This window comes from Mauremys reevesii, linkage group 5, assembly GCF_016161935.1.
Source record: "Mauremys reevesii isolate NIE-2019 linkage group 5, ASM1616193v1, whole genome shotgun sequence".
Taxonomy (NCBI): Eukaryota; Metazoa; Chordata; order Testudines; family Geoemydidae; genus Mauremys; species Mauremys reevesii.
Window position 1 is genome coordinate 66,384,054 of NC_052627.1, and position 27,942 is coordinate 66,411,995.

The 27,942-nt window shown below is 42.4% G+C and overlaps 1 long non-coding RNA gene across 2 annotated transcripts in view; it reads right to left on the minus strand.

Moving 5' to 3' along the window:
* Positions 1–27,942, minus strand: part of LOC120406696 — a 66,142-nt gene that overhangs the window by 13,532 nt on the left and 24,668 nt on the right. Inside the window, exons 3-4 of one of the 2 annotated variants that reach the window (XR_005599491.1) lie at positions 27,323–27,429; positions 9,309–9,445 (exon numbers count right to left, since the gene is read on the minus strand). This is a non-coding gene — a long non-coding RNA (uncharacterized LOC120406696). The remainder of the gene's footprint in view (positions 1–9,308; positions 9,446–27,322; positions 27,430–27,942) is intronic. The other variant, XR_005599490.1, reaches the window with a different exon arrangement.

The window sequence follows — 27,942 nt, forward strand, 5'->3', positions numbered from 1 at the left end:
CGTGTTAGTCTGGATCTGTAAAAGCAACAAAGAATCCTGTGGCACCTTATAGACTAACAGACGTTTTGCAGCATGAGCTTTCGTGGGTGAATACCCACTTCTTCTTGCATCCGAAGAAGTGGGTATTCACCCACGAAAGCTCATGCTGCAAAACGTCTGTTAGTCTATAAGGTGCCACAGGATTCTTTGTTGCTTCTTTCATTAACTTTCATGTCTCTTTTACTCTTCCTTAGATTTTTACACTGATTCCTCAATAAAAGTCATTGCACCAACTAAATCTACCTTCAGGGTTTGCAATGCATTAGAAGAATGCATTCATCTCCTATAAACATAAGCTTTCGAATACACCACAGTTTCTAAGCAGCTTATGGAAGTCAGACTCACAGAGATACATAATACTGTCTGAGAGACCATACCACTAGCCACAGAATGAACAGCAAGACACCCTCGGCTGCTCATTTAATTCAATGGGAACATGAGGGGGTTTCCCACCATTTCACTGAAGGACTGCAACACTACATCCTGATATACACTGTTATTGTGTGCTTAGAAGAGAAGATAATCATTTTTATTAGGGGTAGTGATAACAGAATCCATTGAAAATTACAAGCTGTGAACGCTATTACACTGGAATGACCATGTAACAATTTAATCCTTTTCAGCTCTGCCGGTTGTGTATCACCACATTACTCTGTCTGTACTTCTTTAAAGTGCAGTTTTATTGAAAAAAGCACTGTGGGACTTTTGGGGAGAGAAGACGTGATACAAGGCAAGATATTAATATTTTTTAAAACTACATGCAGGGCTTGCTTCTGATCTCACTGAAGTCAATGGGATTTTGCCAGACTTCAATGGGACTGGAATGAGGCCCATAGCAAGTAGATAGTGAGAAGGGAAAAATCTATTGCTGCTATCAGAGGCTGAAAATTTGCTTTAAATTCAAACTCCGAGATCTTATGGCAAAAAAATCCACATTTTAATCAAGTGTCCATAATTTCAGCATATGAAGAGCTATATTGCTGAACTCTCAAAACTAATGTCTTTGGTAAGACTATCCTTTAAAACATAAGACAAATTAGAGAAAGGACAATCATTTGCTTAAAGAACAGACCTGGGAGTAAAGAAATCTAGGTTCCTAGTTCTTCCCCAGAGCACTTATGTGACCTTCAAATGGTCACTTATGCCCTCCATGACATTCTGGGATGCAATCCAGAGCAGTGTAGCTCCCAACCAGGGCTCCTCACAAACAGACAAAGCATGTAGGTCAGATCTTGAGTGTCTGTGCATAGCTGCAGCCTGCCAGCACACTCCAGTCACACTCTGGATTCCACCAGCCTTGGTTACTGCTTGCAGAGTGACCCTAATACACTCCGAATCCCAAAATTTCCCCCAAAATGTGTATTCTGCACTGTCCAGCCCTCTGGGACAGTTCCTCAGATTTGTCACCTAAAAAGACTGACTCAGATTTGGGAATCTCCCTCACATCCTCAGCCATGAAGACTGATGCAAATAGTTCATTTAGTTTCTCCGCTTTATCTTGAGTGCTCCTTTAGCATCTCGATCATCCAGTGGCCCCACCGATTGTTTAGCAGGCTCCCTGCTTCTGATGTACTTAAAAAATTTCGCTGTTACTTTTTGAGTCTTTGGCTAGCTGTTCTTCACATTCCTTTTTGCCTTCCTAATTACATTTTTACACTTCACTTGCCAGATTTTATGCTCCTTTCTATTTCCTCAATAGGATTTAACTTTTCAAAGGATGCCTTTTTGCCTCCAATTGTTTTTTTTTACATTGTTGTTTAACCAGGGTGGCACTTTTTTGGTTCTCTTACTATGTTTTTTAAGGTATGGTATACATTTAAATTGAGCCTCTATTATGTTGTCTTTAAGAAGTTTCCATGCAGTTGCAGCAATTTCACTTTTGGCACTGTACCTTTTAATTTCTGTTTAACGAACATCCTCATTTTTGTGTAGTTCCCCTTTCTGAAATTAAATGCTACCATGGTAGCCTGCTCTGGTGTTTTCCTCCCACAGGGATGTTAAGTTTTATTATGTTATGATCACTATTACTAAGTGGTTCAACTATCTTCACCTCTTGGACCAGATCCTGTGCTCCACTTAAGACTAAATCAAGAATTGCCTCTCCTCTGGTGGGTTCCAGAACTAGCTGCTCCAAGAAGCAGTCATTTAAGGTATTAAGAAACTTCATCCTGAAGTGGCACGTACCCCGTCAATATGGAGATAGTTGAAATCCCCCATTATTAATATTTTTTTATTTTTATAGCCCCTCTAATCTCCCTGAGCATTTCACAGTCACTATCACCATCCTGGTCAGGTGGTCGGTAATATATCCCTACTGCTATATTCTTATTATTCAAGCATGTAATTACTATCCATAGAGATTCTATGGTACAGTTTGGTTCATTTAAGATTTTTACTTCATTTGACTCTATGCTTCCTTTTACATACAGTGCCACTCCCCCACTACTATGACTTATTCTGTCCTTCTGATATATTTTGTACCCTGGTATTACTGTGTCCCATTGATTATCCTCATTCCACCAAGTTTCTGTGATGCCTATTATATCAATATTCTCATTTAATATGAGGATTTAGTTCTGGAGGGTCTTGTTTAATCCCCAGCAAAGACCCAGGGGACTGTCATTACACATATTCATACTGTTCATACCTGCTAGCGAAAGGTGAGGGAAATACTTCTGCCAGCACCTCCTGTCAGATGTTAGTAGGTATGCATGGCCTCTGGCAAGGCCCCCATTCCAACTAACAGTGCCCCCTTTGTGGCTGCACACTACTAACTGGAGCTCCTGTCTCTCCCCCACACCTACCCCACAGCACACTTTACCTTCCCTTCCCTGCTGGTGAGCCCCAGGACTTCGGTGATGGGTCCATCCCATTTCCTGGACCCAGCCAGTCCCCAGCACCAAGAGGAGGCACTGTTCTGCTTTTGGCAGCCAGCAAGGGCCCAGCCCATGGCATGATGTGCAGCAGGACACTGCCAACATGCTACATGTGGCACAACACAGAGCTGGACCTGGGTGCTGGCTGGGCTACAGAACGCTCTCTCCCAGATGTGAACATATTCAGGACCTGAACTTCAGGTTATAAAACGGAGGGCAATAGCCCCCTGTCTCCAACACCTATGGTGCACACAGATACTTAGCTCATGCCATAGCAGGCTAGTGTAGATCACACCCCAGCTTGCTGCAAATCTGCTGCCCGAGGCAGCTGCCTAGCTTGCCTATGCCTAGAGCACCCTCTGCTTCTCTCTATTGGCTCCTCATCCAATCTCAGTCTTCCCTCTCCACCCTGGTGCCCTTGCCCAACCTGCCCCAGTCTCCCCACCAACATCAGGTCAAACTGTTTTCCCTTTTGCATTAGAGTCAACATGGCAGGGTGCTAGAGAGGCCTTAATCAGCTCCTGCCACTCCAGCCCCAATTAGTGCTGGGTAGATAGCCTGATGCTTGCTTGGTAACTGACCACACCTGCCAACCTCATTAGCAGGAGTTATAAGGCTGGGAGGAAGTGAGAGCAAAAGGGGGTATGGAGACCAGACCAGACCAGACCAAGGTGAGAGTCTCCTAGTCTGGAGGGGCATGACATGTTCTCCATTACACATGGGGGCTTGTCCAGGATACAAAGCCACTGCCAGGGCATGGCTACCTGAGGATGGAGGGAACCATGCAGTGGCTAGCTAAACAGCAAGAAGAGATGCAGAAAACCCTGCAGGCCTTCCAGCAGTCTCACTAGGCAGAGTGGCAGGCGTTACTTGCCTGGCAGGCTGAACAACAGAAGACCCTCTAGGACTTCATCCAGGAGTAGGCCAGTGTACCGCAGCAGCTCCTGCATTAAGGGGTGAGTCCCCCAGGAGATCACAGCTGCGTGCCAGGGTTGGGACTCTGTAAGATGCGCCCTGCCGACGACCCCGACACCTTCCTTTGTATGTTTGAGTTGGTGGCCATGGATGCCGGATGGGACAAGGCGACCTGGGCCCTAAGACTGGCACCCTATCTGGCTAGCGAGGCGCAGCCTGCCTACATAGCCTTAAGTGACGAACAGGCCAGAGATTACAAGGCAGTGAAGGTGGCCATCCTAGACCAGATGGGACTGTCCGTGGAGAAGTACAAACAGAAGTTTTGGGCAGCCTGGTGGAAAGGGGGTATGCGGCCCTGAGCTTTTGCCCAGAAGCTCATGAACTGGGCCTCTCAGTGGCGGAGGCTGGGCACCCAGATGGTGAACAGGGTGATCCTGGAACAATTTGTGCAGGGCCTCCCAGAAAACATGTGAGTCTGGGTCCGGCAGCACCAGCTGAATACAGTAGAGGCCGCTGTCAAATTGACCAAGGAATACGCAGAGGCAGATGTTCCTTGAAAGGAGGGTCAGACAGGCCGGGACATGGACTGGAGGAAGAAACCCCAAGAACCTGTTCCCCCAGACCCCAGAGAAGCCCAGAAAAGGAAGGAGAAGAACAAGGGAGCCCCTAGTCACCCAGGATAGTTGGTCTGCTGGTGATGTGGGTGGCCAGGATACCAACACAGATTGCCCAGAAATGGAGTGTGGGCTAGCCGAGTTTTGCGGTTGGACGAATGATGGAGGGAGGAAGCAGGGGCAAGGACTGGACCCCATCCCGTGCAGGTGGGGAGGAAGCCCCAGAGGGGCTTAGTGGACACGGCTTCGGCCAGCACCCTCATTCAGAGAGGGCTGGTGAGTGGTTTATCCCCAGGTTGAGAATGATGCTCAAATGCATCCATGGGGATTGGAGGTCCTGCCCCGTGGCCAAGTGCCCCTAGAGGTTGGGGGCCGGTTTGCCTGGCAACAGGTCACGGTGGTAGAGGGGTTGCCGTACCCTGTGGTACTGGGGACAAATTGGGGCCCTGTCCCAAAAGCGAACGGAGGTGGTGGGAGCAGAACCCCTGGCAAGAAGGGAGGGGAGACCACTATGCCCAGTGGCCCCAGGGACGGGGAGGTCCCAAGTCCCCAGAGGACAGGAGAGAAAGAACCTAGACAACAGAAACAGAGTGAAGACAGGAGAGAAGTAGATAGTGAGGGACTGAAGGAGTGTCCCATTATAGAACGCCAGGGGAAGAGGCCCGAGGATGAGTGGGGGGCCAAGGAATGCCTGAAGGTGGAGTCTTCAGGTAGGGAGAGACAGACCCTCCTGGGCCAGGTAACTGCACCTGTGGCCCCAGGTGGCCAGGGTCAGGTACAGACCCAGCCAGCTCCCCTGCTGGCCAAAGAGGGGGAGGAGCCAGGAGGGTGACTGCAAGGCTGCAACTGGTGTGAGGACCTGTTGGTAGCAGTAGACCTGTGGGGTGGTCTGCTGCCGACCCAGTGTGCCTTTTGTGGCTGGGGGTGGACCGACACTGGGGACCACCCAATGGGCAGCAGCGGGCCTCCCCAGAGCAGCCTCCCAGGCACAGGGAGAAGGGGCCGGACCAGACTCCCCTGGGGCAGTGGCTTAATGGGGGAGGCGTGTGGCAGGATGCTGCTAGAGAGGCCTTAATCAGCTCCTGCCACTCCAGCCCCAATCAGGGGGATTGGATTGGAGCTGGGTAGATAGCCTGATGCTTGCCTGGTAACTGACCACACCTGTCAGCCTCGTTAGCAGGAGCTATAAGGCTGGGAGGAAGTGAGAGCACAATTGAGGGTGGAGGCTCAGGAGGGAGTCTCCTAGTCTGTTGATGGCCAGGCCTGTGGTAGGCCAAGCTGTTGTAAAAAGCCTGCATATAGTTGGAAACTGGTGGTGGGGACTTGATCACAAATAAAGAGCATGGGTGTTGCACCATCCTTAAGTGTCTCTAAGAAGAGGGGGAGAAGGGCCAAACCGGAGGGGCACGGCATGGGCCCCATTACAGTCAGGCTGTGTCCTTCTCCTCAGTGCAGTCTGGGAGGTTGTTTGGAGCACAGGAGTGTCAGTCTCCCTGCCAGGGCCGGCTCCAGGCACCAGCTTAGCAAGCAGGTGCTTGGGGCGGCCACTTCAGAGAGGGGCGGCACACCAGGTATTCGGCGGCAGGTCCCTTGCTCCTGCTCGGAGCGAAGGACCTCCCGCTGAATTGCCGCAGATCGCGATGGCGGCTTTTTTTTTTTTTTTTTTGGCTGCTTGGGGCGGCAAAACCCCTGGAGCCGGCCCTGCTCCCTGCCCTCTGTTCCAGGGCCCAGTCCCACAGGAATTTGCAGCATTTGGGAGCAAGAATACAAGGAAATCCTGCTCAGCTCCTGGAATCCTGAGCTAAAGTGTGCACAGAGCAGACAGATTCTTTGGAGAACTTAGCTGCCAAACTCCAAAGCTCATCATGTGTGATCATGTGTGAACTGAGAACTTTAAAGGTTTGTAACTTGGCCATATTTTCATGGGAAGATTTTTATGGGAACAGCAAAAGACTGACACTAACGTGACACTTCTTCCAAATTTCAAGTCCCTGCTCCAACAGACTAGGAGACTCCCACCTCTGGGTGGGGTGGGCCGCCCCGGCCTGCCCTGATCTCCACCTCCAACTTTTTGCTGTCATATGCTAGAGCTTCTCAATTAAACTATTGCAAGATTATTTTTAAAAAAAACATGGCAAAGCAACATATTTTCCTTTACCTTATTCTTTAAAATGACTAGACCATTTTTGCTGAAACTTTCCAAAAAGTTCAGCCTGAGGCAGAAACCCAGCATGGGAAATTTCAGGCTCGCTAAAGTTTGGCATAGTTACAAGCAACTGAAAAAAACAGTTTTATAATGGGAAGTGTTGGGCCACTTGCAGGGGCGGCTCTAGGAATTTGGCCGCCCCAAGCACAGCGGCATGCCGCAGGGGGCGCGCTGCCGGTCGCCGGTCCCGTGGCTCCGGGGGACCTCTTGCAGACGTCCCTGCGGAGGGTCCGCTGGTCCCGCAGCTCCGGTGGACCTCCCGCAGGCATGACTGCAGAAGGTCCGCCGGAGCCGCCTGCCGCCCTCCTGGCAAAATGCCGCCCCAAGCGCGCGCTTGGCGCGCTGGGGTCTGGAGCTAGCCCTGGCCACATGAGAGGTGGCAATACCATCTCCATTTATAATACTGAAAGTTAAGAAATTAAATTGAAATCCAATGAATCATTCTCCACTATATAGAGCAAATTGAGAACTACTGTTCAATTTATCTGTCTTTTGAAATACACCACTCACCTAGTTGCAATTTTTAATCTCTCACTCCCCCTTCAGGACAAAGAACAAATAGTTATATATATTTGATATACCCCATAGATAACATAAATGTACTTTAAATAATCTAGACTGCACCTGATGAAGCAATGTCCCACTGAAAAAATTTACCTGTGAAATATCAAATATTAGAAGAGGAAAGGTAGGAAACAGTATAATCCATTAAACATTAGGCTTTGCATCCTAACTTATACTCAGGACGTAGTATGACCGATCAGTTGCACTTACTTATCTAGAGAATCAAACTTTCACCAAACATGTGGAGAGAAATATGGAAATGAGCTGAGTTAAATGCAAATCAATTTTCAAGCCCTTTCTCCATTTACAGAACAGAAAGAAAGAAGACATGTCAGAACTAAATGGTAATTGAGGGCTCACATAAATGATTAAGTATGATTTTTGATTCCTTCCCATTTCAGGTTGTTAGGATACATATTGCACACTGCTCACTAACATGAAAGTATTTTCCTTAGCCCACATGGGAAACTATCCACCATCATGCTAAATTAAAAATAAATAAATAAATACAGTATCATATGCCTCTGGAAGACATACTGCACACCATGAAGGAAGGCTGATGCTATGAAAAAATATAGGTTTTTATTCACATTGTTATTTTGGCAGACATACTGTATGGATTTGCTTGCATTATAGTTCATGTTAGTATAGCTCACCCCTATCAAGAGAAAAAAAATGGATAGAGCATAAAGTGAGAAACTGATCACACAACAGCCTAGCTTGAAGTTCAGGAGTTTGTTCATTTATTATCAGCAGGAAAAAAATCACAAAGCAAAGTGATCATCTCTAAGCCTAGGTCCCATGCTCAGTCTGTCTCAGATGCTGTGCTATAGGTAAGTCTGACTGCAGTGTTGGACTTTCTCCTACTTGAAACGAGATTTATTTAATAAGCCTAAATTTCATATTCTAACCTGTTGTATCTACAGAAAGTTAAACAAAATTACAGATCCCCTCACATGAAAGTATTTTCAGGATGGGGCAGCTTCTGCTGCAATTCCTTTTGGAATTAGGGTTATCATATTTCAAGTTCCCAAACAGAGGACACTGCAAGGGGAGGGGAATAGAGAAGACAAAAGCATTGCACAGTGACAGCATTATAACTTGGCCGCCACCCTCCACAGTTGTCTTTAATATGTGACTTGTCACAGGAACAAATGGCTAATCATCTCTGGGCCACAGAGAAACAAAACCCTCAAAGTTATGTAGCCCCATAAGTATGCACCAATGTTCCCTCAATTCCAGCAGATGTACAGATTGTGAAGGTGTCCCACAGCATAAGCAGATGTCATCCTCTATCTCCCTATTTTGTCAAAATGTGTGCACATATGGCACCTCTGTCTTCCCTTGCCTGCTGGGAACTGGGACCAATGTACACATGGGTGGGATCTGGCAGACTTGTCCTGAGCCCCCTCACAAACATTATGAAGAGTGCAGTAGATGATTATACAAACAGCATTTGCCATAGTGGCATCCAGACAGTTTCACAGGCGGTGCTAAAGAGATTTCAGCCTACCAAAGGCACACTCCGTGACCATTCTGCAGTTACTGAGTTTGCAACTGAATTCCTTTTTTCCAGGGTTATTGATGTTGGGGTATTGTTTCATGAACCAAGTTAGGAGCTGGTACACAGGGTCCCCCAAAATAACAGTGGCACACTGTACTGAACAATATAGTTCCTGGGGAATGAAGTCACTTCTTGCCCCTTCAAGTACAGTCCTGATCTCCTCAGCACCTTAACATCATGAACTTTTCCAGTGTTTCCCACATTGGTATTTATGTATCTGCCTCTGTGGCCCACTAATCCTTGCAGAACAAGTGAATATTAACCATTTTAGTTCATGTACTCAATTGCCCTGGGTGGTGAACAAAATGCTAGGATACCCATTGATGGCTCCTTCATGGTTCAAAAACCCCATTCTCTCAAATCAAGCTATTATTTCTGGAACTTTTCTTATGGCAACCATCCCTGGGGAGATCACAGTGTTAATTACCTCACAAACCTGCACAACCACAACCTGACAGTGGACTTTCTATCGCCAGAGTGGTTTGCAACAGACCTATAGGTGTTGCTAGCTTCTACAGGACTATAGTCACCTGCTTCTGCACTGGTATAGCTTCCCAGAATCGAGTGCTCTGGCACTGGAGGTTTGTTTGACACAGCTCCATGAATGTCTGGTTTCTCATTTGGAAGTTCTGAAGCCACCACTGGTCACCACACCATGCTGGTTCTCCTGCACCAAAAGCAACAATTGATCCAAGAGCATACCATGGTATAGTTAGGTGAATGCAGGTACTGATGTGTCAGAAAGTTCTGCCCAAATTCCATCCAGTATCTTGCCAATTGCCTACTCTACTGCATAAACATTTGTCCCACAATAAGGAAGAGGAGCAGAACCACATTATCATCCCACTGCTCCTTGCTTTCCACCCACTTTTGCAGGAAACCGCAGTGAAAGGAAACATGATCAGGAAAGGCCACTGCCAAATTTGTGAAGGCGGGGGACACTACCAACTTGACACAGCAAATTGGTTCCTAGAGTCTCCTCTTGTCCGCACAGAAACCTGGGATACCATCCCTGAAATGGCAGCACTAACATTGCATCACAATGGTGGTGGGGACACAGCTATATGCATGTACACAGTGTTATATCAGTGTCTAGCACAGCATATGTGGACATTTAGTGCGGGTATGAGGAGCACACATGAGCATGTACACACCTCAGTAACAGAGTATGCAGACAAGACATAGCCTTCAATTATAAACTCTTTGGGGGCAGCAACCATCTTTTTGTTATGTGGGTGTACAGGGCCTAGCACAATGGGGTCTGGATCCCCAATAGGGGCATGTGGCTGCTTCTGCGATTCATATAATAAAAAGGATTATTCTTATAATTTTCCTTTTATATAATAAGCATTTCTTTAGTGCTTTCCATCTGAAGCTGCTAAGGGACTTTTTCTTGCTTCTGTTCACAAAGGAAGGTATTGCACTTTCAAATCAAGGATCCTAGCCAATCTGCTCAGTCTTCCCAGAGCTTCCTCAGTCTTTCAGAATTGTCCTAAGCCTCCACCGCTTCAGAGCTTACAGCAATGCCATATGGAGAGCTGGTCAGTAAGACTTCAATGGAACCAATTTCCACTGGAGAATGCAATCTAAATGCTTTGCAAAATCATATCAATTTCATCACAGTTTCATTTTGGAGGATGGTGGGAAAGGTTCTGACAATGTCAAAATACCATTTTGACATTTTTGTAATAAAACAAACATTCTCATTTTCCTTTTGAAATGACTTTTAAATTTAGAATTATATTTTATATCATAATATAAAAAAATCAAATAGACTGATTTTTTTCTGAATTTTCTTTTACAGAATTTCAAATTTTCAATTTCATTCCTAATCAGTACAAAAACAAATCAAAACTATATACAGAATGGAATTTCCACTGTCTGCACAGCTCTAGCCATATGCTATAATTGAAAAAAAGGAAGTATGTGGATGGATGCCCAGCTCTATTCTGGCTATTACAGATAGACACTTTCATGCCTCATGACCCCTCAGAGCTATGATAATGTTCCTGAAGAAAAATTAAAATGGACTAAGTAGTAGTCTGTGTCTTCATCAGACATTTTAATTTCTAGTGATCTAGATGCTGATGACTCTTTCAAAGAAAGTGGTCACAGGAACCCTGTTGCACGGCGTCTCTCAGTTTTAGTCAGTCATTCTTCATTCAGAAAGCAGCAGTGAGAGTGATTTTATCAAGCTGGAATGTGTATCTAGTTATGGTTGCTGTGGAAAGTAAGTGGCTGATGAAAATCAAAGTTAAGGCTCGGTTATAGACATTAACATGAAATGTAAAGGCTACCTCAAGATAAAAAATATGTTGGTTATTGAGGCATTCAAATTTTTTTCAGTGATTCTACAGGAACTGCCAATTGCTTGCAGATCTGTCCTAGCCAAGTTATGGCAATGAAGCAAGTGAGAAGCCACTGGAATGTCTATTATAAAATACTAGTACGAGAAGATGTACTTAGAAATAAATACAGGAAACTGAAAAAAAAGAAAAAAAAAGAGTCATATCAAATGTTGACATTTCAAGGAAACTTTTGTTTTGTTATATCTGGTAGGACATCCTCTGGGATGTCAGGTTTGTGTCATGCATTACTTGCAACATATATGGCACAAAGTTGTTGCAGGTTTTCTAGACCTAGATCTGGACCCATCCTGGGACTAAAATGCCTATAACAAACCTCGAGAGGTATGATGAATTACTCAGTATTTGTGTTATTAGCAGAAGGGTTGTTTGGATTCCCAAACCCTTTGGGAATCTGATTTGCCTAAGTGTTTACACATTGAACAAACAGTGACATTCTATGCAAATATGAACTTTTAAATTATCCTCAGAACACAGTTTATGTCTCTTTTAAAACCCTTGTAGAAAAGGAAAAGGACTACAAAAAAAGACCACTGAAAGGTTGCCTAGTCCCATCAGCCAATACTGTCACGCTACAATACTAACCATATCCAACAGTGCTGATTGACAGACGTTCTTTCAATTGGGGGAACTTGGATAAACCACCAGAGTTCTTTTTTCATGATGATTGACATTCAAATTCTATTACCAAAAACGGGTGTGTGTGTGTGTGAGAGAGAATTCTAAAGGCAGTCTCTCAAGTTCTTAGAAAAATATGCCAGATGGTGTTTTGCTAGTAGGGAATAAAAAGTTGCTAAGAATGTCTCTACCCCATATTAACTGGGAGTTAATTAGATACTCAAGACCACCTCTTTACCCATTGTATAAGAAAATGTTACCGTACTCTGCTAAGAACTTGCTTTTGCTAAGAAGGAGATTTGTAGTTGATTATTGTAAGAACTACTGATTATTTTTGGTCAAGAAGCAGCAGCAGAAGCATATGGTGACCAGATGTCCCAATTTTATAGGGACAGTCCTAATATTGGGGCTTTTTCTTATATAAGTACCAGTTACCCCCCACCCCTGTCCCGATTTATAACACTTGCTATCTGGTCACCCTACAGATGCACAGTGGCCTGCCCAGTCCTGTGCTGCCAGTGTGCCCCTTCCCCTCGGGGACGGGCCTATGCCATGCCACAGAGCCCCCCCACCCAACACTGGAACAGCCCTTCAATTCCCTATACCCAGCACCCCCCCAAGACCCTGTCACAAATGCACAGCACCCTGCACACCACCACCCCTGCCCACAGCCCCCCCTGCCCACAGCCCCACCACAACTGCCCAGCACCCCACACAGAACCCCCACTCCCTAGTGCCCCAACACACAGATCTACCGAACCCCCACACAGCCCAGCACCCCCTCCCCTCCAGACACCCCCTTCCTCACACCCTGCCTTCCAGCCACGTTCACTGGCCCTGCTGGGAGGTGACTGTCTGCTGGGCTGAGCTGCTAATGCAGCCACGGCTGGTCCCGGGGAGGGGAATCGCTCCGGCCCCTTGGAAGTGGCGTGATCAGCCAGGCCAGGGCCTGCCCCAGCCAGGGTCCCTCAGGACCCAATTGCCTGGAGGGGCCCAGCCAAGCCCTCCAAACTGCCCCACCAAACTGGCCCACCAAACTGGCCGAGACTGGCCAGGCTTCTGCACCAGTCTCAGGTGGCTCAGCTTCAGGGAGACAGGTGGGGCCTCAAAGGTGGTGAGAAGCAGAGACTGCCCGGAGCCAGAGGTGCACTGGGGTCTGGCCAGGAGGCAGAGAGAAGCCGGTGGGTGGTACCAGGGGGTGAAGAGGAGTCCTTGGCGGGCAGGCCAAGAGGAGCAAGTGGTGGGCAGGGTGGGAGGAGCCAGCAGGCTGGTGGGGTCTCAGGGCACAGTGCAAGCAGAGCAGGCTAGGGCCCCTTCTGAGCATGGGCCTGGCTCCATGGTGCCACTGGCACCATTGTAAACCCGGCACTGTGCAGAGGAGTGTTCTTTATTTTAAGAGACCATGAAAACTGACTAACAAGGAGTCAGGGAACCTAGTTACACAGTTAAAAGTTGTAGTATCTCCCTTGTAACTGGGTTACAAACCTGTGACTTGTTTATGGAAACTAAGCCTTTCCAGTAGAGTTGGTCAGAAAATGGAATTTCCTTTCTGATGGAAATTTTAACATTTAAAATTCAGTTTTCCTTCTGAATTAGAATGAAAAGATAACATTTCAAAGTTTCCAATGGAACAAAAACTCTGGAAATATCATCTTTGGACCGAGCAACATATTTCATTCTTTCACAGGTTATAGTTAAATGGTTCATTAGCCTTGACATTTTTGGCTTACTTTGCAAACAATCATACAGTTTATGTTGCACTCTCACGTACTAGCTCTGGCAAAGTTTCATTTCTTCCTATGCCTATGCATTCTTCACATTGAAACAGCACACGATGACTCAGAATTCTAGTATACAATGTGGTAACTAGTTCTTTAAATAAATAGATGCAAGTAGAGATAACTGATCACGTCAGAAACTAAGTCTTTTCCAGCCTTTGCCACCAACAGTCAAAAGATCACACCGATATTTATTGGAAACACTGTTTTGGTGGACGCTATTAAGAACATTTCATCCAACCTCTGCTGTTTCAAGAAAGATTCATTTATAAGGTTAGTGTGTACATACTACACGAACATAAATGTTTATCTGAAATACACATTCCATTTGGGAAGAAGGTGAGCATGACTTGCTGTAGCCACTCAGGCATTAAAATCAATTGCGAAATTTCCTATTCTTAATAGCAAAGGGAATCTCATGCTAGTACTAGTTATAGAATTCCCCATCCCCAACCTTAATCTTTCCATGTTTTTGTAGCATCACCTAGAAAAAAATATTTTAATAGTTGGTGAAAATCTGTCAAAAATATGGCAGAATTTTTTTCTTCTTGTTCTCCTTGTTGAAACAAAATATATTGCAATTTGCTTCAATAGGCATATATGCCAAGGCACCTGCACGAGGGAACCTTCTCTGTTTGAACTCCAGAGTCGTTATATACCATTTAAAATTTTCATTTATTCCAGCACCTTTCAATAGCTTTGAAAAATATTGCTAAGACCCGCTGCCGCTGGGAACTACTTTAAAATCCCATTTGTTTTATTAACCAAGAATTTCCTTTCTGATAGTTTCTATAGTTTATATAGAATTTGATGTAAGAGGTTGCAGGTTGAAGTTTAGGATTTTAACATTTCTTTTGATTAAAGTTGTCGGTCTTTTAAATAAAATATGTTAAAGGAGTTAGGGACATTAATGAAACATTCTGCCAATACAATAGCAGTAAAGTAATAAGCAATACAAAGTTGTAAAGAAGCTAAAATCTTCTGTGATATGCAACTAGCACATTTTTGTTTGCTCAGAAATAAATATATATATATATTCACAAAAATCATGAGGTATAAACTATTTAATATTTGACAAGCCTCTCTAATAGAGATGAAACCAACAAGATCCTCAAGAAATTACACTGAAAGCTGATAGAAAGGATAAAATTTCTATTGAGTTCTGTAAATTTTTTAGGCCATCCTATTGAACGTAATAGGAGTTAAGTGAATTTAATAGAAAATACCTGCTATTGAAATCTTTAGGCAGGTTTACATTTTCTATAGAATGTTTTTCTGTTAAATTCTAAAGAAATTTCCAATGAGGGCTGAGTAATGTTTGATGCTCCAATGCTGGATTAGGATCTACTAGCAGAGGTGCTGTTATGGAGGCCCCTGGAACTCAGTGGAGCTCCACAAAAGGGCCATAGAACTTGATCCTGATGCAGGATTACAGTTTAAATTACTTTGAGCCACTGCTTGCAGGTCTTGGTCCAAAAAGAGGTTGAAAACCTACAACTCCTATTGACTGATGTGGGAGATGTGATGGTTCTGAACCTCTGAAGAGGTACATAAGCATATCTTAAATGCTTACTATTATATTTCTCATGGTTTTTCTATAGCCTTTTGTATTTAGTTATTATTTAATAAATGAATGAATGTCTTTTGACAGTCCTTTAGCAGATAATTACTGTGCTATGCAAATACATTAGGAGTAAGTGCAAGGGATACAAGAGAAAAAGGTTGAGTGCAACAGATTCATACATCAACAAACCAATGGTGTGTATCTTTCATATTAGATGTCTATAGTCTTTCCAAAATAAAAGTGGTCCCAAAGTCTAACTAAAGGATCATTTTAAAATCAAATGATTAAATTAGGGGCATATATTTAGCCTCTGTTTGAAGGTGGCATTCAAGGCAACTGCAACCTTTTCACATGCATTTGTGCCTGCAGTTTATTTGTATGTATAAATCTGAGAAGATGCATGTTTAACTACTTGATTATAAATGTTAATCAGGAATGTAGAGGTGCAACCACTCAGATTTTCATTGCAAGCAGGAAGGATGGACCTCAGCATGGCTGAATACATCTCATTTAATATCTCACTTATCGAGTTTGTCATAGTTTGCTGAACTTTAGTTTTTCAGAATAAGAAACATAAGGACAGATATAGAAAGGTTTTTTATTTAGTCCTCCTTAATAGAGCAGATCAGAAAAGCCAACAGAACCTTATTCTGTGGGGAAACACAGTTCTGTCTAAATCAAAATGCTGTGTGAAAACATATCAGTTTCACCAAAATTTTGTTTTGGAGTTAAAAAGAGGAAGATTCCAACTTTGTCGAAATATCCTGTTTTAACATTTTCAGAACAAAACACTTTAAATGATATTTCAATTTTTATTTTATAATACAAAATAAAAAGTCTAAGTCAAAACAAAATGCTTTGATCAATCTGAAATATTTATTTTTAAATTTCTTTCGTGGAGAACCTCAGTGTTTTCAGGTTTCATTTTGAATCAAAACCAAAACAAAAGATCCAAAATCTTAAAATCTTTCATGGAATGGAATTTTCAGCTCTACGCTTACCCTGTCAGAGCTTTCCCACATCATACAACTGCAGCTATGGTGAAAAAAAAAGACAGTTGAGCTGGAGCCCCTTTTTTATAAAAAGGAAGGAAGATAAGATGAGAGGACCTCATTTTTGGAACCTGCTCCCCACATTCTCTAAAATAGCCTGAACTGGTTGAGCTTCAGGGTACATGGCTAGACTTACCTCTTTAATAAGGCTTTGGGGCTGGAGGAATGTAAAAAGGATTTATATTCGTGGGGAAGTGGGAACTGTTTGGATTTAACTTTGTTATGATTAGTCATATTTTGGTTTAAGGCCAGAAGGGACCACTGTGATCATCTTGCCTGACCTCCTGTACAAAGCAGTTATAAAACTTCCTTGAATTAATTCCTATTTGCACTAGAGCATATCTCAAAATAAAATAAAATAAAAATCCAATCTTGATTTTAAAATGGCCAGTGATAGAGAATCTACCATAAACCTGTTGTTCCAGTGGTTAATTGCCCTCACTGTAAAAAATAGGAACCCTATTTCCAGTTTGAATTTGTTTAGCTTCAACTTTCAACCATTGGATCTTGTTATACCTTTGTCTGCTAGACTGAAGAGCCCAATATCAAGTTTTTGTTTCCTATGTAGATGTTTTTAGACCGTGTTCAAGTCACTCCTTAATCTTCTCTTTAAGATGAACAGATTGATCTCCTTGAATCTAAAGCTCCTAGCTTTAATTTTCATTTGAGTGTATTTTTAACTTTTGGCAAGGGGTTTTGATGGCACAGTACATTGTTTTGAGCAATAGATTGATGTTACCCAGATAGTATTAAAGGCTATTTATTGGGCATGGACAAAGTGCTTAGCAGCATCTATGACGCAGATAAACACGGTCCCTGCCCTAAAAAGCTACAATCTCTGTGTTTTAAGATGTCACAGACAGAAATATTACAAGGCATGTGTCTCCCAACACGTACAGTACACCAACACTATGAGCACGTAAAAAGTGCTGATTCAATGTGCATCCACTGATATTATTCCTCCTGAACTCACAGCCTCACTGTATGGAAACTGTCCAGATTAAGGACTGTTGCTGCTTGCACTAGAGTTTGCTTACAGAGCAACATGAAACTCTCCTTTCTACTTGATCACATGCAAGCACTCTGAACACCAGCTCTCAGAAGCTGACCACTAGACTGCTGATCAGATTGCAAGAGGATGTAGATATATTTGTGAGCTGAATCTATGAAGGCATCCCTGTAGAACATGCTATGCCTGAGATTAATACATGCTGCCACTGGATGTCACTGATGCTCTGCTTGTATAGCATACATACTGTAATTAAATAGGAATTAAATGTGATTATTGAAGAGAAGACCTTCCCCCCCCCCCCACACACACACATACACAATGTGAAATTATAAAAGAAATAGACATGTGACAGAAAGGTTAAATTATCAAGGTGTATAAATTGTATAGTTCAATGGTATTGATTTCTAAGGGGTTAATGGTTCTATCTATAAATTGGTACTACATCACTGTGTCTTAACAGATGTATGCTACAGTCTGAAAGGGAAAAGACATTTCAGTGTCTCAGTGATTTGGTACATGACAGTGCTCAAATTGAGGGTGGGGACAAAGATAGTTCTACTAAATCCCTACTTTAAATGCTGCCAGTTGGTAAAAGCTGCACATAAGAAAACCTTGTTGAGAAAGAGTTGAAGTATACCATCATTTTATTTGAAGGGATGGTGAAAAGTAGCAATTCAAGATCCTAGGATGCAGAGGAATAATTGTTGTAAATATACTAAAATACCGGTGATACCAAATAGGTCTCAACCCGCGGTGTTCCTGGGTTGTATTTTTGTTAATATTGTAAAAAGATAAAAGTTTAGGAAATCCTACCTTTTGATGAGTGAACATGAAGAAAACCAGGCACAATACAACAGGTTGGAACAACTGCATCACATATTATATTAAGAACCGCTATTGACATAGAGATACAGACATAGATTTAGAGAATTTCTAACAATGTATGTAGTTTGAAGTATATTTGTCAATAGAACTCTGATATGTAGTAAAGGCCCAATCCGCTGAAGGGCTGAGCACCTTAAACTCCCTCCCCTGCTGTGATTCATGGTTTCTGCTATTTTTACCTTCTTTTTCTTGTGATTGTTAAGTCTTGTAGGAAAACCAAACATGATGTAGAGTGGGCTCTGAGAAGGAGTTCTGATCCCCTTTCTTACAAGCAAGGAAACGATACTGGAGTGGGAGGGGAAAGGGTAACATGAGCAATGACCTGATGTTGTTCTTTCCTCCCCACCCTGAACTCCCTTCGTTCTGCTTCATTCCCTTTTTCTCACCACCTCTTTCTTGAGAGGCTTTAAAAAACTTATTTTCTTGTGAATAATTGAAACTTCTGAATCAACAATCTCCTTTCCACTTAATCACACGCAAGCACTCAGGTTGAGTTCTGAACATCAGGTTTCAGAAGCTGACCACTAGACTGCTGATCAAATTGCAAGAGGATGTAGATATATTTGTCAGCTGAATCTATGAAGGCATCCCTATAGAATGTGATATGCATGAGAATGAACCATAATCTGATGTGGAATACTGCGCTGAAAGGCATGAACAGGAGTCTCTACCATCTTCACAAGAGCATGCAGGCCCTGAGTTACTGTCCAAATGCACTACCTTTCAGGGATTTGCTTTTATGGGTTACTCAGAAACAGAATACAATACAAGCCGCAGCCTACCCAAGCTTGAGTTTCCAATCTGTTACAGCTCTCTTTGTGTGCAAATGGCCCACTTGCACTTCCTTTGTGACTCCACCTGCCACAATGGGTCAGCAGAATGTATACAGGTTTCTCAAACCTCTGGACAACTGTCTGTTTCCATGCTGAACGTGGGCACCTCACATTCATGGGGATCAGAAATAGTCCAACCTTTGACACCATCACCAGCTCTGCGGTTACTGAAGAAGATGGAATTGCAGGTTTTGGAATTGCAATCACAAAGAGGCTACATGACTGCTACTGAACAGCCCAGGTGTAATAGGATGAACTTTCTCTAAGATCTAGGGGATCTGGATCCAGCCAGCCCTGTTTGATTATGAGACCCAGTTGGGAGGGGGTCATAGCCTATAAATGGCTATGATAGCTCAGTGAGCAGAAGTGAGACAGGCTCCTTACAGTAGAAGCAGAAGAATTGAAGGGAAAAGGTGTATTGTTCTGTCAGCACTGAGAGAATAAGGGGGAAAGCCTCTGGGAACTGTAGCCTATGGTGGGCAGAGGAACACCTCTGTTTTGACAGTTTGCCTAAGTTTTGTGTTTGAGTTAATAAACTGTGCCCTGAGGGAAGGGCCTGAAACTGACTTGGGTGTGGTGCTGAGTTCTTCCTGGACTGGCGAGGGAACCACCAGCCTACACAAGGGCTCTGCCCAATGAGGAGAATTTTCATTCTGGAACAGTCATCCAAAGCCAGGATGGCCGGCAGGTTCAAAGATAGAACACAGCTCTCATCTACTGCAGGAAGTTCTGGCACCATTGCTGCAGTTGTGCTATAATCAGGTGTTATCAGGTTATCTGTTGCTGCAGTAGTAGCTGTTGCTACTATCAATCTGCCATTTTGTCTACTTCTGTGATAACAATTGGCACCTCACATTCAGTAGGGTTAGATATATCCCACTGCTTGACACTAGTTCTAATAGGATCACTCTTTCAATACTTTTATGCCAGGGTAGGAAAGGAAATCAAGGGGAAATAAACACAATTTAAGCACCCTTTTGGCTGTTTGTCTCCTGGGAGACATTTATTCTCTCACAGTTCCCTTTTTACTGGGGCAGCTTCACTAAAACAATAGGAAACATCCTTTCAGTAGAATACCATATAGTCCCAGTCCTCCCTATGTCAGGTAGATGGTGAATAAAGTAGTGAGTGTTGGTCCCTTTCCCAGACTTTCATGCTCTCCTGTCTGTATGGATGGAGGGAAGCTAAGTCCTTCTATTCTTTCCTAGAACCATTTTATTAGCCCATTGATAAATGTAGCTTTCTATGGCTTCCCTGTTAACTAGGCACAGTTGTCTGATCCACCTTTCAACTGCCTAATGGGCCACAGATGTCAGCCTCTCTCAAGGCTAGATACTTAAGACAGTGGCTGGACTTTTCATGGTTCAGTTGGGGGGATGCAGTACAGATGCTCCTTCACATAGGGTAATTAAAGTGAGATAGCGTATTCTAAATGCCTTAATTCTCAACACAATCTCCACGACCAATCCTAGTCAGCCAGTAAACCTGTTTACTTCTGTGTAGTGCTCCATTTATCAGGACAGAGGTTCTTGACAACAAGATAATCTGTTTATACATTTGATTCAGTACTGAATGCATTGCTTATATATATTGTGGGAATCATACAAGAGCCTGGATAGACAGAAGACAGACAGATCTGAAAGACTTAGAGTTTAAAACTGGTATGAACTTGCCATCTGAAGCTAAAGACCAGGTTTTTTTTTCCTTGCCCTTTTTCCACTGACACGTTCTTACAACTAACACTGAAGAATACTGCTTAGCAGAGACCCAGGGATGTGGCAAAAGTCAGCTACCTGTCCTACTGCTTCCATTACTCCATATGGTTTGCTACCACCCTGGCTGTGGTAGAACCAATGGAGTGAGAGAGGAAAGGACTGGGATTTCTTTTGGGGTGAAATTCATCATCATCATCACATCAAGTTAGCTTCAAACTCTGCTGGTCTATTAATACTCTTAGTCAGTTAGCTGCTTATCTTTTTTGTGAGTGAGTGTGTAAATTAGAGAGAGTCATAGAGTCTAAAGCCAGAAGGAACTATTATGATCATCTAGTCTGACCTCCTGCAAAACACAGGCTATAGCATCCGCCCAGCTGGTGTGCAGAATGGTATCTAAGATATGGCAATATTTCTTTCATTTAGAATAGGAAATAAATACAGGAGATTGGATACCATTGCCTGATAACCTCATTTTTAGCTGGGGAGTTTGGTATATATAAAAATACAATATACTAAAAGTACAATACTACAAAAGAACATTTTTCCCCTTTCCTTTTTCGACAGAGAGCATTGGGAAGCCTATCCTATGGGCTATACATATGCTAGGTTGGAAATGGCAACCATTCTCTTTTCCATGCTAGTATTTGTCCTCTTTGCTGTGTTTGGAATCTACAGTGAAAATACAGGTCACCACCATGGTAAGTAGAAAATTTAGTTTCCTTTTAAAAAAGATTTGTGGCCTGGTTCACCTCTGTTTGCCCTCCAGTGGTGTAACTCTGAAATCAGTGGAGTTATACCAGAGTAAGCCTGGGTTATGATTAATTACCCTCAGTTAAAAATCTATAGCTTATTTCTAATCTGAATTTGTCTAACTTCAGCTTCCAGCCACTTGATCATGTAATCCTTTTGTCTGCTAGTCTGAAGATCCCTCTTACCAAATTTCTGTTCCCCGTGCAGATACTCAGACTGTAATCAAGCCACCCTTTAATCTTCTCTTTGTTAAGTGAAATAGATGAAGGTCCATGAGTCTCTCACCACAAGGTATGTTGTCCAGTCCTTTAGTTACCCCCTCCACTCTTTCAATATTGTTATTGAATAGTGGGCGCTGGAACTGGACACAGTATTCCAGTAGCAGTCGAACCGATGCCAAAAACAGAGGTAATATAACCTCTCATTGTTTCTGCTTGAGATTCCCCTGTTCATACATCCAAGGATCATATTAGCCCTTTTAGCCACATCATCATACCAGGAGCTCATGTTCAGCTGATTATCTACCAAGACTCCCAAATCTTTTTCAGAGTCATTACTTTCTAGGATACAGTCCCCCCATCCTGTAAGTATGGCCTACCTTTTTCATTCCTAGGTGCATGACCTTACATTCTCTGTATTGAAATGCACATTGTTTGACAGTGACCAGCTTTCAGAGTGATCTAAATCATGCTGTATCAGTGCCCTGTCCTCCTCATTATTTACCAGTCACCCAATCTTTGTATCACCTGCAAATTATCAGTAATGATTTTATGTTTTCTTCCAAGTCATTGATAAACATGTTAAATAGCATAGGGCCAATAACCTCTCTCTGAACCACTAGAACATACCCACTTAATGGTAATTTCCCAGTTAAAATTACATTACCACACCTATTATGCAGTTTTTAATCTATTTAACAAGTATCATGTTGATCTTGTATTGTTCTAGCTTCTTAAGAAAAAATGTTGTGTGGTACCAAGTCAAATGCCTTACAGAAGTCTAATGCAGTTTTGTTGTAGCCATGTCAATCCCAGGATATTAGAGAGATAAGGTGAATGAAGTAATATCTTGTATTGGACCAACTCCTGTTGGTGAGAGAGACAGCTCTGTGTCATTCAAAGCCTTGTCTCTTTCACCAACAGAAGTTGGTCCAATAAAAGATATTACCTCACCCACTTTGTCTCTCTTACAGAAGTCTAAATACATTTCATCACCTCTACAAGTCTGGTTGACAAAGATAATCTCATTTAAAAAACCTGACAGTTTCCTGGCTAAAATATTCAAATTCAGCATTTGGATTATTTTTGTCAGTTCTCAAAAGATTGAGCCAGATCCTCAGCTGATGTAAATTTATGTAGCTCCACTGAAGTCAAGCTAAGGTTTTGGCCCATGGTCTCTTACCTCTATGCTCTTCATGCCAAATGTTTGTGCATGGTAATAATTTACTCAGTGACATAGCCTGGTTCAAGACTGATAACCAAAATTCTCTCTTCATTACAGATACTGGACAAAAGTTAAGTTTCTCCACAGAAGAATTGGTTATAGTATGATTTGCATTTTCTTTCACTACTGGGAAATATGTACTAGCAAAAGAATACAGAGTATTAGAAACTAACTAAACAGATGATATCTTCCAGTTGGTCACTAGTCTTAGGATATTCTTACTCACTTTTTTGGCATCTGCCCACTGTACAAACAAGAACTAAGATTGCCAAAAAGACAGATCAATTGGATGCAAACATTACAAAGCAGACTTTGCATCATGTGTGGCAGAGGCTAAGGAATGATTGGCTCATCCCTGCTTTTGGAAAATAGGAAATTTAACTATTAAACATGCAATGAATTTTCATAATAGTTAGCTAGTTTCAGCTCTTCAGCTTTCATTGTTCTCTTTATTGTGTGTCCAGCTAACCTTGTGTCTGCTTTTCATTTCCTCTGTTCCCAATTCCTCTGGTTCTGGACCTCTACTTTAACATCTTGTGACACACCAGACCTCAAAGTACCACCCTGTAACCCCCATATTCATCATTTATATATATGATTGTGATATTTCATATGCAGCATGCCATGTAAGATATCATAGGAAAGGTCGTGATTTGCTGAAACCCATTGTTCTGTCAAATTACATATCTTGTTAGTGTGTATGCAGTTATGAGATTTTCCTGTATGGTTGTTATTGAAATATGTTATAAGTTTGGGAGTCATCCATTGCTAGTTCTCCAGTGACAACAAAGGAGTTGATTCACACCAAGGCAGGTATTAAATAACCATAAATCAGCAGAGGAGATGTAAACAGGGATTTACAATTCTGTAAGAGAAGTACTGCACAATGGGGATTGCTCAACCCTGTGACTCAGCAAGGCCCACCAGGCATGCCTGGGCTAGTTTCTTTCCAGGGACATAGACAGAGTATAAAAAAGGGACAGTGGCATCATAAGGGCATCTTTCTCCTCCCCACACCTGCACTGGAAGCAACAAGAATGCTGGGAAGACAAAGACTTCAACTCAGGAGACTGGTCCCAGCCTTAAAGGGAAAGACTGTGTATTAAGGCCCATAATCTACCTGTACATCCACAGGGGTGAGAAAAACTGCTTGATCCAAATATTGCACACAGTCCAATAAGGTTCAGGATTTAGACTGAATGCTTACTTTTTATTCTGAGGTAACCATCTCTGCTCTTTTATGCCTACCACTTATAATCACTTCAAATCTATCTTTTGTAGTTAATAAATCTATTTTGTATTTTACCTAAAACAGTGTGTTTTGGTCGAAGTGCTTGGAAAATCTCAGCTCAGTTTACATAGGTGAGTGTGTATCCTCTCTACATCGAAGGAGGGGCAGACTGGTAATGAACTTACACTGGTCAGGCTTCTGACCAGGGCAAGATGGCACAGTTCTGGGGTGCAAGGCTGGGAGCTTTGGAGATTTGCTGGTGCCTTTCTTTGTGTGATTTGTGAGTGGCTCACAGAGCATTCATGCAATCTAGCTGGGTGTAGGGCTCCACATGCTATTGTACCCCATGATAACGCCTTGAGGAGTTTGCTGCTTGTCTCTAGCAAAGCATTGTGAGAGACAGCCCAGGCTGGAGAGTTAAGGGGGCACAGTGGTACCCCAGTTCCAGGTTGTACCCCAGGGAACTCACCACACATCTATATTATATTCTTTCGTTATACCACCCGAAAGAATCTTCCTGAATATGGTTATAGATATAACCATGTGTTTCTTCATTAAAAATCTTGACTTCCCCCCCTATGACTGGAAAAATCAGCCACTCACTTGTTCTGTATGTTGCCTTATTTTCCCCTGTAATGTAGCTCTAGTCTATTATTCCTGGCATTGCAACAAAACAGAAAATAATCACACTGACATTCACCAACAACCTTCATGTCAGATCATGGACACCAAAAAGAAGAAAACCTTTACAAGTTTATTATTGCACTAATGGGCACCCTACAACATTAGTCTCAACAAAAAAGCCAGGGACTGAATTGGCATGGAGAAGGAACTATCCTCTCAGCTGAGAAGAGTCAGGGCAGAGGCACAGGTGTGCATGTGCAGCTGTTGCCCACGTCATACCTGTTCCACAGCTACACAAAGGCCTTCAGTCAGCAGCTTTCGAACAAACCCGAAATTTTAAAGGTGCATATTAGTGCCCACACAAATGAAACCAAGCTGAAGCACAGTTGAAAATACATCCTTTAATCTTTTGTGGATTAAAATTCTCTTGACTTGCTAAAACACTGTATTGCAGAATCAAATTACTGTTTCCAGAAACTGGTAGGAGCAGCTTTCATAACATTTTGATGTGTGGCTATTTTAATTTTAACATTAGGCTGAAATACGAGTGTATTAACATTCCTGAAACATTCTTTTTGTAAGAAGAGTGCACACTCTTGAACACCTCTGAGTGCCCTCCAATTCCATTGTTTATCACTTTGAAAGACTGAGCACTTACTGCAACACGGCCAGAAATCTTAAGCCCTTTACCATTATAATTTTGCATTACCATTTTGATTGTAAAATGCATTTTAACATTTTTAAAGAAAAATTAAACTTCAGCAACATTTAGTGTTTTATTATGTGGGTGCTATAGATAAAAGCATCTTCCTGCCTTCCCTTTCCCTCTATTAAATGATGTAATGTTTTGAGGTGCAATTTCCCAATAAACAGTGAAAAGTACTTCGTTAATGGAGAGAGCAGTAAATAATGGAGAGCTGCAGAATCCCATACAAAGGCTACACAAGCCTGAAACAAAATTAGCTTTTAGCTGATGCACCTAGATTTCCCTGTCTTGATTCTGACCCTGAATTGTCAGAGTAAACCAAAATCAGGTGAATTGAAGCCATTAAGGATCAACACTTCTTCTTGATCTGTGTTCTACAGACTCTCACAATAAAACAACAAACTAAAGTGAAGCAAATATTTTCTTTCACTGGCTACATTAATCTACAAAGAAGACTTTACAACAGTCTAAACTAAAACCCCCTTTAATTACAGACCTGCCTTGCCAGCTGTCAGAAATATAAAGGGAAGGGTAACAACCTTTATGTATGCAGTAACATAAAATCCCTCCTGGCCAGAGGTTTAATCAGTTCAATTAACCTAGTTGGCACCTGACCAGAAGGACCAATGAGGAAAGAAGATACTTTCAATCTGGGGAGGGCGGGGGAAGAGATTTTGGTTGGGGTCTCTTTGTTGGTTCCCTTTCGGGACAGAGAGAGAGAGAGAGAGAGAGAGAAAACAAGCAGGTAAACCAACTCCTAAAAGGATCCTGAAATAATGCATCTAAAATTACAGAATTGTAAGTAACAACAAGGAAATGCATTAGATTATCTTTTGTTTTAGCTCGTGAATTTTCCCTATGCTAAGAGGGAGGTTTATTCCTGTTTTTGTAACTTTAAAGTTGAGCCTAGAGGGGAGTCCTCTGTTTTTTAAATCTTTTTATTACCCTGTAAAGTTACATTCCATCCTGATTTTTCAGGTGTGATTCTTTTATTTTTTTCTTTATACTAAAGTCTTCTTTTAAGAACCTGATTGATTTTTAGTGTCCTAAAAACCAAAAGGGTTGGTCTGTGCTCACTTTGTTAACCTATTGATTAGTATATTATTCTCAAGCCTCCCCAGGAAAGGGCCTGAAGGAAATAGGAACTCCAAGTGGTCCTTTTCCTGAATCTTTGTCTAAATCACTTGGTGGTGGCAGTAATACTGTCCAAGGACAAGCAAAGGATTTGTGCCTTGGGGAAGTTAACCTAAGCTGATAGAAATAAGCTTAGGGGGTCTTTCATGTGGGTCCCCACATCTGTACCCCAGAGTTCAGAGTGGGGAGGGAACCCTGACAGCAGCCTTTTATTGAGTCACATATCAAGTAGTTGCATTAACTTCAGTGGGACTATTCTTAAGGTATATCTACACTTGGAGCTAGGTGTGCGATTCTTAGCTTGAGGAGAAATACTTGGGCAAGCTCTTATCAAGCTGGCTCACTAAAAAGTAGTAAGGTAACCATGGTAGCACAGGCAATGGCTCATGAGTGTGTCTCCTTGAGCTGGGAATCACACCCCCAGCTTTATATGTAGGCATACCCTTAAAATAATGCCCACCTCAATGTGAATGCAGATGACAGATTCTTGCCCAAATTCCTGGCCCGTATTTCATGCTGGGTACAATAAGTATTTCTGTAAATATGCATGCACATATGTGACACTGATAAGATTCCTACATTTGTATGCTTAGGGGCTGGATTCTGATCTCATATACACTGGTGTAAATGCAGAGTAACTCCATTGATTTTAAAGAAATTACTCCACATTTACAATAGCATAATTGAGATCAAAATCCAATCCTTTATTAGTTCACAAATATTTTTGAGGGCCACCCATCAGGTCACAGATTAAAAATGTTGACTTGTATATAAGGCTAAAGGAGAAAGAGCAAACCATATTTTTTCTTCCAATAATGCTATTATTAGATTACCTGAAGATGAAAAGACAGTGTTCAACTCTGTGTGCAGGGAAAGGCTGGCTTGAAAACTTGTGCAGAAATCAATGTCCATCAGAAGCAACAGTAGCTGCTAGGTGTTACTGCAATACAAACAACAAACAACACCTTCCATGGGATCATGAGAATGTCACTGCATTCTGCAGGGCAATGGTTCCTAAAATCTAACAACCTGTGAACCCCTTTCACTAAAATGTCAAGTCTCGCGAACCCCCTCCTAAAAATGATTTCCAGGGATTTTCTCCTTCACCTGAGTATAAATTATAAAAGCAGTGATCCTGGAAATATAAAATTTGTTTTTATGACATGCTTATTACAAACCATTTATTAATAATTATAATTACAGTATTTTTATTACATTATGAAAATGGCAACACTTTTCCAAGATCTCACTTTCATAGCATGTATTACTTTGAATAAGCCTGTTATAAAACAAGGCTCCTATGTTTCATCAAGGAGTATCAGATGTGGAACAGCATGAAGGTATTTAAGAAGCCAACTCAAAGAGTTTTCTTACACAAGCATTCAGGTCTTGAGACGTCCAGGCAAACAAACAACGCATGTTACAAAGCTTAAACTTGTTCTTCATAATAATT